The sequence below is a fragment of the Coturnix japonica genome, chromosome 12, assembly GCF_054131305.1.
Source record: "Coturnix japonica strain WE chromosome 12, WE-NBRP24, whole genome shotgun sequence".
In the NCBI taxonomy this organism is placed as follows: Eukaryota; Metazoa; Chordata; class Aves; order Galliformes; family Phasianidae; genus Coturnix; species Coturnix japonica.
This window is the reverse complement of record NC_140674.1, coordinates 11411349-11424309: the sequence shown is the minus strand read 5'-3', so window position 1 is coordinate 11424309 and position 12961 is coordinate 11411349. Positions and strand designations below refer to the sequence as shown.

Below are 12961 nucleotides of genomic sequence, written 5' to 3'. Positions count from 1 at the left end.
CAGCGGGGCGACCAGCTGAAGCACAGAGTAAAGATAATGATTTATTCATTATGTTCCCTGTTTGCTGTGACTTAAAACTGGTACTAATTAAAAGACTGGAGAACTAGGCTTGTGAGTTAAATGGATTTATCCCTGTGTTTTGATGGCTAGAGAGTGAATGGCTATAGGTGGAGGATGGTCATGTCAAGATTAAATGAATTATTTGGCTTTCTGAACTTGAAATGCATTTGAATATGTTAGGCATATGCATTATGCATTTATAGCAAGCACAAACATTTTGAATTTAAATTCTGGAGTAGAGTTAAGAAGCACTGATCAGCCATGAAATCTGTGGCTGCAGAGGGAGATTTGGAGCACGTCTAAGCCCTTTTAGTCCAAAATCTGAAAGACCGCTTTCTAGGCTTCATAGAGTAGAGTCATTCCTGAGCTTTAAACCGGTTATGTTCATACAAGAGACAAAAGAGTACACACTGGGACTCCTGTAGGCTTATTTGCTACTACTCCCGCATTTTCTTTTCCAGAATTAAAAACAAGAAAACAGGTGAGAACCTTAAATTCCCCGTCCAATTATTTCTCTTTTGGGCTTAAGCTCATTTACATTGGAGCATAGTTGTCTTACATCACTTTCAGAAAAGACTGGCAGTATGTTATCTATGCTTTGAATTCCTTTGCAGTGGTTGTGAAGACAAGGGGAAACTAAGCTTTCTAGACTTGCTCGCTACAAATGCAAACCATAAGAATACTGTCTAGCCAGTTCTGTTCATCTCTGTAATTACTTAAAGGAGTACAGCATGAATATGAAGTAGGTGTAAATCTTTAACATTTCACACTCACCATTCACACAGATGATGTTTATTTTACACACATTATAAATGAGACTAAATAGCTCCCAAAGCTGCAATGTCTCACAGAACCAGGCCCTCTGCTTCAGCAGTTAACACTGGCTGCCTAATCATTTGCTTCAATATCCCCAAATTTCTTAACAATCCTTTGTCTAATAAATAATGATACAATCCTGTGTCATTCATAACGTTACATTCTGTGAGCCTTGTCAGTGTGGATCTATTCGTTTCTCAACCATGATTCTTCCCCAATAATATTAATTCAGGTAAGAAGAAATTAAAAAGAAAAATCTGCATCTACAATAAATGAATAGTGAAAAAATATAGAGTTGTCAGGTCCAGAACATGGAAATATAGCTATATTTAAAATTAAGCTTGTGGACATACACTACCAGGAGGTACTCTGAAATCCGTTAGTGTGTTTAACATTAGGAAACCCTCAGTCTTATTTTTACTGCTGTATTGTGTTTGCACATAGTTTCTTGCAAGTGTTAGCATGTATTAGGACAACTATCAGCAAGACTGTGTAGACTGGAAACAGTGCTGCTTAAACAGTGTTGTCAAATCACACGTCATAAAAATATTATGGTCAAATCTAAAACAGTGAGAAAAGAAAGGCTCTGTTCTAACACAAGGTCTTAGTACTATAACTGACAGAAGCTCAGTTCTCTGAAAGTCTGCTTTGCACAGTGCTCAACTGTGTTATTTTGATAGCTTGCCAGTGCCTTGTAGATATGAAAACTATGTAAAACATGCCGCATGGATGAGCTACTGTTAGCTCAGTAATCTGGGAGCATGCTAGACTCCTAGTCGTTTTATTTTCATATGTGAGTTTCTGATGTATGAAATATAAAAGGGAGAAAGAGTTGGGCTTTCATGCATTTGCCATGCAGATCCATGGCTGGTGTGTTCTCTACCTCTGTGGATAGAGTGATGGTTCAAGCAACTACAGCCCTTTGCATGCCGTCATGTTCCCTTGTTCTGTACAGGTGAGTGTAGGCATTTCCCTCAAGTATTTATACTATAAATTAGCATTGAAAAGCATAAATCTATTCTGTACCACATAAATAAATACAGACCTCTTTAAATCTTTTAAATACTTGTCTTTACCATAAAAATTCGCCCTAAAGCAATTTTTTCTCTATTTTTTCTTTGTTTGGTGACAGAGAAAGATGTTTTTCCCTAAACAAATATCAAACATGATTGTTCACTTCTTTCTACATTTTTTTCAAAAGCTGAGAATGAAGTGGGGAGAGGGTGGCCTTAGAGAAAGAGCAGGGAAAGTTGGCAAAGAAGCAAAGTAAAAATTTTCATTTAACAAACCTGCAAAAAGTCAGCTGAACTTTTCATATTTCATAGAGGATGACATAAGTTTTCTTATTATTATTATTCATGATGTTTTCCCACATTTTTAAACAAACAAGAAATACCATATATATTAGGTCAGCATAGGTTTTACAAGTCACCGTTTATCCTCCAGTATTAATGTCAATTACAATTGTAACAATCTTAAATTGTTCTTGCTAAGGGTTTGTTCTTAAATATGTCAAAGAAATTCCAGGTTTTCCCTGTTTCTTCATCAGCCTGTGCTTTAGGAAAACAGCCTGCCAAAAATATATGTAGCGTTTCGTGTTAAGCAGGGAAGGATTGCTATTTGATAGAAGGAGCATATAAGGGGCTTGGGGAGTGGGCTTCCTCTATGAGCTCCTCAGCCTCTCTCAGTTGAGAAACATCTCATGGAAAGTGGAGGTAAGAAAATAACTGGCTTATAAAGAAGGAAATTGATATCTACTAATATAAGAGTGAAGGCCTGAGGTGCTTAGCCTGGTCAAGTACTTCCCTAATTACATATGCTGGTGAGGACCAGTAGGCCAGAGCACACAAAACTTACCATTCAGGTAAATGGTTAGAAAGGCAGAATATTTGTAAGACATCTGTTGGGTCTCTCCAGAGGTTTATATCTAGAGATACACAGGACAGCCACAGTGGATGTTAAAACTTTATTTAGCTCAGTAACGTGTCTTCAGCTGTCCCTGTCTAAAGAAATGTGCACGCACACGTGTAGAACCCTTCTTTTTCATGGCAATGGCAGTAGGCTACTATTACTCTCAGTGATATTGGTCAATTGTTATATACTCATAAAGTGAGGAAAACAAAGCACACTAAGGTTGATATTAGCTTTATCTTAAGGAGAAGCCCTTGGAGCACTTATGAGTTACTCATTTATTAGGCTTGTACTACTAAAGACAGATAAAAATCCTTGGCACATGTCCAAGTTTTTTTCTCTCTGTGGAGTAAGGGTTTGTATTGTCTCTTCCTACTCTTGGGGAGAGGAAGGTCTACAAGTGACATTCACTTGTACTTTTTGTGCTCTGGGGAGGAGCAGGGAAGAAACTGCAGAGCTCAGAGACCTTAGGAATGCCCAACCCATGCAGTCTGTCACTCTTGTAATACTGACAGAACAGCTGTTCCAGTCTATTCCTGTTTATGTATATGTGTGTTACTAAGAAGAATTTAATTTAGCAGAAAAAAATATTGATAATTTCATCAATGAACATTTTCCAGTTTCTAGTTGATGCAAACAGAACAGCATTGAAATTTAGCAAGGTCTGTGTTGTAGCCTAGCCAGCTAATGCTTCTCCCTTGTCCCACATGTGTTTCATATATTTCTCTTGTTGCTGGTAAAGTGGCATATAATCTAACAAGAAGGTGTACTACTGAATTTGTTTGTTGGCCACCCCTCCGATGGAGAATAATAAGCATAACAAAGCCAGCAGAACATGACACACGGTTTTCTGCATGCTGTTGTGTTGATCCAGCATCTGTCAGTTTCTGAGAAATTAAAGCCAAGTGCCAGAATTTGAATTGGGGCTCAGAATTACAGCAAAAGACACAACTTTGGGTCTTATTTTGCTCAGCAGGGGTCGCGCTCCACAGCAGATGCACTAGAGGGAAAATTAAAACATGTAGTTCTAGAGAGACTTGAGTCTCTGCACAGTGAATCTGATCCACATTACTGGCATTATATGATGTTATCAGAACAATATTATGGTGGGGTGTTGTAGTTCAGTTGTTATTAGTAAGTGTCATTGTGTGCTGACTGCAAATGCTCAAGTGTTCAGAAGGGGGAATCAAGGATACCAAATGGGGAAAAACAATACATAGGAGTTTAATACCCTTAAGAGGATAAATTATCCTTTCCAGAGCAGAAGCAGAAAATGTTCATGTCTAAGTCTGCTACAACATTTTCTAATAGAAGTAAATAAAGATGCAAAAGATCATTCAATTCTTTTAATGTGCAATTATAATGTGTCGCTTGGTCTTTTACTGATCTGTGTGGTTCTGGCATGACAAGCTGATTGACTCTCTGCAGAATATTCCAGTGGGGTTATGGCTGGTGAATCAGAAGGGATGCTATTTTGGGATTTAAAAACAGCTGAAATGGAACAGGAAGGAGCTAGTAAGTGCATGTCCTTCAGGAGTCTTCCAGGTTGATTTGGGACTTGGTTTTCCACAGTCATATACATATGTACAGTCAGATACACATATTCAGTGTAGATCATTATTTAATGTCACTGAGGACATAGATGCTATACTTGCCAGCTGATTGTAAACTATTTGAAGAATTTTAGACGTGATATGCAATTGTACATCACAGTGGCAGATACTCTATGGACCTCCTCATATATCAAGTAAAATACTTCATAAATGGTTTCAACTCATTAACTGGCTTCCTCAAATATGTTTTTTTTAGGCCATGACCAGGCTGTTGTGAGAATCCCATGCTCCAGTGATCCCAGGTAGCTGAAGTGACCTTTGGGGATTTGGGACCATATTTGATATTGGTCCAGACTGGTCTGAGTAGACACATATAGCCTTGCCCTTAGGGAGTGCTGAGGGGACCAAAACCATAAATTAGTGACATTTATAAGCTCTGCCACACTCCTTTGGTAGGCAATTTGGATGTATTTTGCCATGAGCACACAAACTTTACAGGCAGGAAAAGCACAGCTCAAAAGTGCAATGCAGCTGTTTATTGGAGAAGACATGAAAAAGTTGGTACTGATGTGCTGTCAGGCTAAAAATTAGTTTGCACACATCTCCCTGTGAAACACAATAGAGTCATTGCTAGATAGGCAGGGGAAGACTATATCTTTATGGTAAGAAGTGGGCCTTTGAATGAATTTTCATCAATTAAGCTGAATAATAATGTGTATTGTTTACCAGTAATTATTTAACTCTTGTATCGGAGCCTTCCTGTGTCGGGTCAAACAAGACCTTGTGACCCTAGTGACTGCCATCTTACAGCTTCTGACAAAAAGAGCAAGGAGCCAGCAGACTAGATGGAAAGAGCGTAAGGGAAAAGGTAGAATAGTATGGAAAGCATTTAGGAAACAGAAATCCTCCTAAAGATGTTGCTAATGTTAGAAAAACTCTCTCCATTCTTGGAGGGATTGTACAGATGTTCAGAGTAGTTGCTTGTCTGTTTTGATTCCTAAATGCTATTTAACCATGCAGTCTGGGGACTAGAAGCCTTAAGTGTTGCATTTTTTTCTGAAACACTTTTCCAAATACATATATATATATACATTTATCACAAGGAATTGTTAGAGGTAGAAGGAGCTCTGGAGTTCAGGTGTGTGCTCTGAATTTGCTCGCTCCACAGGCTTTGTGAAGTAGCAGAGGTGAAGCTGGAGCACACCTGATCTCTTCAAGAAATGCATGTAATGATTATAACTCAAAAAAATGCAACTACTACTGCAGTACCTTTTTTTTCCCAAGGAGTCATTCAAGGTACTTTTTAAAAATTCATGAGTAGGATCCAGCTTACTACTGAAGGGAAAGCTAAAACACCTCGTGATTTCAAAAGGAACAGGTTCGCAATATGCCACGTTTCACAGGACAGGATCTGGTAATTCAGCTTAGCTGGGATTTCATTGCAGTTTATCTAAAATGTGTACAAAAATCCCAACAGAAAGGATAGATAGAAAAAAAAAAAAAAAGAGTAATAGTGGAGATTGTGGTGTGCTCATCCTCACACTGAGAACCAAGTGTCCTCATCAGAAAATAGGGCACAAATATTCCAGCAGCATTCATCTAACAGTTGAGATATTTAGCTACAAGTATGAGCCTGTATTTTCTTGCACTGCATTAGAAAGTTGTCTTTGTAGCTCTCCAGATGCAGAGCTACTTGGAGGCAAGCTGTCACTGCAGTGAAAGACCTAAGGTAAATGGAGTGTGAGGTTAAACAGATGTCAAAGAAGACAGGTTGCAGACAACAAGGCAAAGGAAGGTGTGGCAGCTTCTGGATAAGAAAGGAAGTGTTGGTTTTATGAAAGGGTGAAAACCTCTTGTGTTTGATAATGTACTGAGAGAGAAGTCAAGGCACCCTGACTGTCAGCTTGTTTCATTTCAGAAATTCGTCAGAAATATTGACTGAATTAAACTATGCCTAAGATGTTTCAGATGTGTTGAACTCACAGTTCTGGGTGTGAAGCCATATTGCATCAATGTGAGAAATTAATATAATCCAAGTAAATAACATTCATGCTAAAACAGAGGTTTTTTGTCTTGTGAATATTGTGAACACTGAGAAATGACAATCAATTTTGTATTTTCCAAAACATGGTCATAACATATACATTTCTCCTGTGAAATGCCAAAAATCATGTTATTCAAATTAAGATCTTATGGCAAGCTTTTAAATTCATATTTGTATGCTCTAAATATGTATCCCAGTTCCAACTTTTGTGGAAGCCCATCATTTGAGAAAAGGAAAAGATAAAAGGTGGCCAAATTTTAGTCAATGTTGAGTAAAGAACAAGTTCTAAAGCTTTCTGTAGTCATGATGTATACAAGAAAGCAATACCTTTAACATGGGTGTAGACTTGTTTCTTTAGCCAAATAGTATCTATGTGGCATCCTTTAAAATTCTCCTAATGAAGCCATCTAGAAAGAATATCTTTCTTTGCCCATAATCTCATTTCTAAAATCACCAATGTGACATTGCTACTTGAGAATGACATAACTTTGTATTAGCGGTGATCCTTGTAAAGAGCGCTATTACTAGCAGGATAAATAATTATGTGTTTCAGAACATTATATCAACACAAATAAATAATCTTTGGCTACTGTACTGTTATCAAGTGTATATCATCAGTTTATGCAATGTTTACAAGATCACCGCAAATACCAATTAGAATGGCTGATGAAGAGGACATTATCTATAGAACAGTGTTTGCCACCTCTATTCACAATGAATAATGGTCTAATCAGTCAGTTTGAAGTGCTGTGAATAAAGGAGCAGATTCTGGTTCTGTTTCAATGGGTTTATATCATTTTTGAAGAGAGTTGCACTTCTCCATCACAGTCAATGGAGCTATATTGATTTACAATGAATGAGAAACTAGTAAATGCTTTTTAGACTTATTAGTATTATTAAGTTCTTCTTCTGTCCTATCAGTGGATTAAAGTCTCACAGTATAAGAATGCACATTTCTGAATACACAGTTAAGGTCAGACAATGGCCAAAAGTGCAGATGTACAGTTTTTGGCAATTTCAGTGGTTCCTCTCCAAATATCATTTCCATATGCCTCCCCTTTGCTTTAATTCTTCCAAGATCTATTTGGAGTAGTTTTAAAAATATTTTATTATCTTAGCTTTTATGATTCCAGCTGATAAAAACAGCCTATCTTTACCAAGCATAGATTGTAATATCCTACTACATTGTGGCAAAGTGCTGTGATTTAATTTTTATTGCATTTTCTAAAATTAGTATAAACCATAGAAACTGAAAATCCTTCTTGGGAAAGGGGGTGATAAAGATAAAAGAATGCAGCATTTAGTTTTCTCCCCAACCAGTTCCAAATGTGCCACTGTGCCTATTACATCCCATAAACACCAGGGCAAAAGCACCAGCTGCTCATTACTCTCAGAGGAAATGCTATTTCCTCTCATTTTGGCACAAGCTACCCCCCAAAAGGAAAACAGCCCTTGCAAGCTGCAGCTAAACATGAACTCTTTGTCACAGTGTTATATGTATAAGCAATGTGATGTGATATGCCTCTCCTGGCACTCAAGCCCTACAAAAATATGAAATAAGAAGAGGTCATAAATCAAAAGGCATAAGAGGTGTTTGCATTTGAAACAATTTCTGTGAGGATACCACAAGCTTGACTGTAACTGTTACTCATTGGGTGGCTGGGATAAAGACAAGCAGGGAACTAAGCACCCTTAATGTGTTAATGCCACTCAGAGGTCTCCTGCTAATTCCAGTTAGAGTGCAAAATCTATTTGAAAAAAATAAAATCAGCTGAAATGTGCTGTGTGCTGCTTTACGTTAAATGGGAGGCACATTGAAACATCATTAATATTTGAGATGGGCTTTGATTTAAAACGCTCATTAGTGCTTTCAAAGTATTGGAAAGCAAACCAGAGGGAGAATCAGCACTCTCTTAAGCGAGGACTCCTGAGGATCCTTGAGTTGTTGCTCATCCAAACACCAGCCCGAACCAGCTACAATCCATCACACACCAGTATCATCCATTTTTATTAGATAAATTAAAAAGGTGCACTTTCTATGTATTTTCTATTTTTCAGTGTTCAAGGGCCACAGCTGCTGCTTGATGCCTCTACATTTCAATGAGAATCCCCTTAGATGTCTTTGCCATCACTTCTTTTCCCAGCTTGGAGTGCCTAGGCTGAGCTCAAGTGTATGTCTGGAAAGAGAAAGAGAAAATCCATCAGTTTCAGTTGTGCCAGTGGACAAACAGGTGAAATAAAAGAACAGTAAGTGACTAAGATGGTGGATGGAAACTGGAAAGGAAAGGTGCCAACAAATGCAAGTGATAAAAAAAATAGAAAAATAGATTTTGAGAGGTACTTGCATGGCACCTCCATTCTGTTTTTCTAAGTATGGTTGGACACTAGAAAGTAGACTTAAATCCAAAGTGATAAAACAACAACAAAAAAAGAGCCACAACTAAAATGTCAAGTCAAACAGGAGGAACCAATTCTTAGCAGTTTCAGGTACAGTTTGCTGCCTTTCTATATTAGCAGGAGAGAGAAGTGAAAAGGGAATCAAATCACATTGGTTACTTGCTAATAATCAGAGTAAACCATCTAAAAGATTGTAAAAATATAGCAGATGCCAGCAGGATTGAAAATAAAACATTCAGCTCAGACTGCAAATAGTCCTGAGACTGTAAGGTTTCCCTAAAGCTCTGGCAAGCATTTGGCTGGATTGATATTTTGGGCACTGATCTGCACAGCATCTGATTATGAGCTGAATATGAGCAATGCAGAGAGGCAGATTTTTACTGAAGAAAAAAAAGGCCATCTATTGTCTTCTGTGAGGCTGAGAGATGTGATGTAAAAAGCCTTCTGGTGCATTTCCTTGGCTGCAGTTGGCATGCAGAGCCTTCTGCCTGATTTCCACACTGTGGGTGCTGTGTAACTACAAAGGCAGCCAACCAGGCTCTGGTGAGGTGTATTCTCTGCAGCAGTCCAGGCTGGCAACCTCACCCCTCAGAGACTAATGGCCTTGGGTCAGGCCAGTAGCTGATCTAAATCAGAATAATCCCATTTCCTTGAGCCCTGAAACTGCACTGTGCTAAAATACACATTGGCTTTTGATCTTGGAGCTGCCAGAGAAGTAGTGACACACTTCCGTATGTTTTTGTAAGTTTTTATTATTCTTGTCTTCCTCAGTTTCACATAGCACATCAGTGAAAGACTGGAATGAGTGAACACTTAATTTTTGAACAGCTCTACAGAGCTACCTCCCATTTCTTTTTGATGATTTCCCATAATGTAGGTTAAAAAATGGATGGGAATGGTTGTATTATTAAACAAATGTCTCTGCTATCTTAGGAGTATAATGAGCATCACTTCACTTCAGAGTCTTGGGCGAATATATACTTCCTGGGTAACAATACTTCAAATGACATTTTACAGAACACCATTTATCTTGGTATCAATCATTTTTGATTTAGTCTTGATTTCCCTGACGTCTTGCTGCTATACATCACAGAATTATACAAGACTATAAGGAAGTCACATGGAAAAGATTCTTGTCCTTTCTAATTAGAAATGTTACACCATGGGTAACAATTTTTTATCTCCTTAATTGTTATCAAGTTCGTATCAGATAGCCAATGTAATCTTTGTTCACAGGAAATAGCATTACTAGAGCTCAGTAACTAATTTTTCTGATCATTTACTCTAAAAAGGCAAGCTGCAAGAATGTGCCAATTTTCCTTTAAAAAATTAACACATTTTACAGCAATAAAAATATTTAGCTTTTAAAACTGAGTACAGATGAAAGCAGTTAAAAATAAACACAACAAAATGTCATTGAGAGCATCAGAACTTTATTTTTGAATCTTATCAGTGCTGTAGGATTACAGTTTTTGAGAAATTGAAAATGTGAAATATTTTGGTTGGATCAAATATCAGTTTCTGAGACTATATTAAAAGGCTTGGATTAAAGATAGAGCCTGTATGCATTGCTAATTACCCATGTACTGTGTCTAGTGCAATTTGTGTCAAAACCCAGCCAAACATCCCGCAATGTTACGCTCCTATTGCCTAAGTACATAAGACTAAAGAAGCATGGAGTTAAATTCTCCTGTCTGAGGCAAGATACTGTTCCTTAGTACTGAAATCCGCTGACATGGAAACACAGAGAAGCTTTCATTGCAGCTAATGGCAGTGTACCTATCCTGTGAGTAATTACCAGTCTCCAGCCTTTGGTGCTTCTCCGCTCATGAGACTAATGTTTATTCAGAACAATAAATATAAGGTCTATGACACTTTTAAAGTAATGTTCAGATGTGTCTGTGTAACCATGGATGAGTGGTGCTAGTAGTTTTATGCTTTAGTAAACATATTTGACTCCCTGAGTGCTCCAGGGACAGTAGTGGAGTGTGGCAGATGCCGGAGAAGCGGTAATGATTTGCAATTTTGGATGAACTTGTGGTAATAGAGAATGTAATGACAAGGTAGTGGGATCAGCTTTCATCGGCTTCATTTTCTGCTTCGTACAGAATATTAATGATTCATTTAGCATTGATCTGAATGGATTCGGAGCACAAATTTGTATCTGTAATCTAGGAGATTGGTTAATTCTTATATCCTCATGCTAAGTAAATCTTTGTGGTGCTCACAGCTGTCTCTGCATAGCTAATGACCCTGAATAAATTCCGTTATCATTCCTGGAAGTGCAAAGGTTTTTCATGGTGAGGAGCTGAAACTCTGCCCACAGCCAACCATTAGCCCAGGTGCAAAGGCAGGTCTTCTCCTAAGCCCAGGATCTTCCACAAGATGCTGAGCACTGTTTGCTACCAGACACTTTGAGTGGGAATTTAATGCATACAGTCCCTCAGAGATAGGGCTAGCTGTTGCCCCAGTCCTATGCAAACCTCAGGCATGTATTTAACTTTATCACACAAGAAAATCTCTAAAAGTCAACAATGCAAATCACAGATGTAATGCTTAGCCTGATTTAAATCATTTGGAGGTCCCAGAACTGTATTGTCAGTTTTGGTCAAGCGATAAAAACAGTTTATTCCTCTCAGTGTGTGATAGTTTTGAACACTTTGTTCTTCTGACCTGCTAAAAGTACTTTTACCTAAAGTAAGCCTTTCACCTGGTCTGAGCATTGATGTGCCAAATGTAGTGGGCTGGGAGAAATTAATTTCTACTTATTTTCTTCATCACAGGTGAACAGAAATATTTTTGCAGGGGCTACTTAATGCATTTTAGAGTTACACATGAAAGGATTGTTTCTTTATTTGAAATTGTAGACATTTAACAATCAGACAAAATAAAGTAGGAAAATGACTATGGCTTTGGGGAAACAGGTTTCTAACCAGTAAGCATAAAACCAGTACTGATAGAATGGAGGACAAATCTGTACTTAATCAATTTGATCAAATTTAACCTTTACAAAATTGAGCTTTTCCTGCATAAGTCATGCATGCACCTGCTGTGCAAAAGGAGGAAATCTTCTGTATCTAGGAGACTACAGCCAGCTAATCAACTATAACAGTATATTATTTTCCTGTTTTAAATTTTTTTTTTCCTATCTAAATCCTAGGGACTGACTAACAAGAACACAGAGTACCTGTGGTGACTTCTGATTTACAAGATTCTAGGTTCAGTCCATAGCTCAAATTTATCTGGTTCATAACTACATGAGCAATGTGAAATTTAGAATAGTCATCAGGAAAATGTGATAGAAGCAATAGTTGAAATTTTCAATTTGGTGGTAAGATTAAAACAAAATAAATATAAATAGTGAACAATTAAAGAAATGAAAAAAAATGTTTCCTTTTGTGCCTCAAAATAATAGTCTTCCTCAAGAAATAGAAATTTCTTCAGGGCTAGTTTTAGATATCAAACTCATACTGTCTAGCACCTGACAATGTAGCAGGTTCTCTTGATGGCAGTGGAAACATCTGTAGAGATGTTACTCACTGTGTGATCAAAGATGTAGGTAGAAACACTAACTTCTAAATATTTTCCAATTTGGAGTTGCTATCACGGGTACTTCTGCAGAGCCTGCTTTCTTTCTGAACTGGGGAATCATCAAGTCTTGGGTAATAGTGAGAACAGACTGTGTTAGTGTCTCTAGAACAAACGTCTAACCCATGTATTGTGCGTAAAATGCTGATTTAAGTCAATAGCACCCTCTTACTATTCCCAGAAACCATGAATTTCTACAACAAACTACGTAAGAAACTGAAATTACAGAGTGCTAATCCCCACTTTTAATGGAACACTGTAGGTAAATGCCATATCCTCTATTTATTAGAATAATTTAAGTGAAAATGTATATCAGTCCTTAAAATACACTGAGGACAATATAGAGAGAGGAGATTAAATTTTCATCCAGCATTTTTTAAAAATGAAAACATCCACCTGTTCAGGCAGCTCCAAGTTACACAGGTAACTTGGCTAGTATGAGTAATCACAGCTTGTGAGCAAACAACTTTAGCAAGCGTGGAAAAATTTGTTCTATCATGGGATTACAACAGAGAAAGAAGATTAACTCTTGTAATTTATCAAGTGTATCTCACTGGAGAATTCCCTTTCACTCTTTGGGTTGGTTTCACTG

General features: G+C 37.6%; 1 long non-coding RNA gene across 2 annotated transcripts in view; it reads left to right on the top strand.

Moving 5' to 3' along the window:
* The window catches only part of LOC146758851 (uncharacterized), a 206276-nt gene extending 194156 nt beyond the window's left edge, over nucleotides 1-12120 (top strand). The window contains exon 5 of one of the 2 annotated variants that reach the window (XR_014933228.1): nucleotides 8443-12120. This is a non-coding gene — a long non-coding RNA (uncharacterized LOC146758851). The remainder of the gene's footprint in view (nucleotides 1-8442) is intronic. The other variant, XR_014933230.1, reaches the window with a different exon arrangement.
* Nucleotides 12121-12961: the final 841 nt, after the last annotated feature.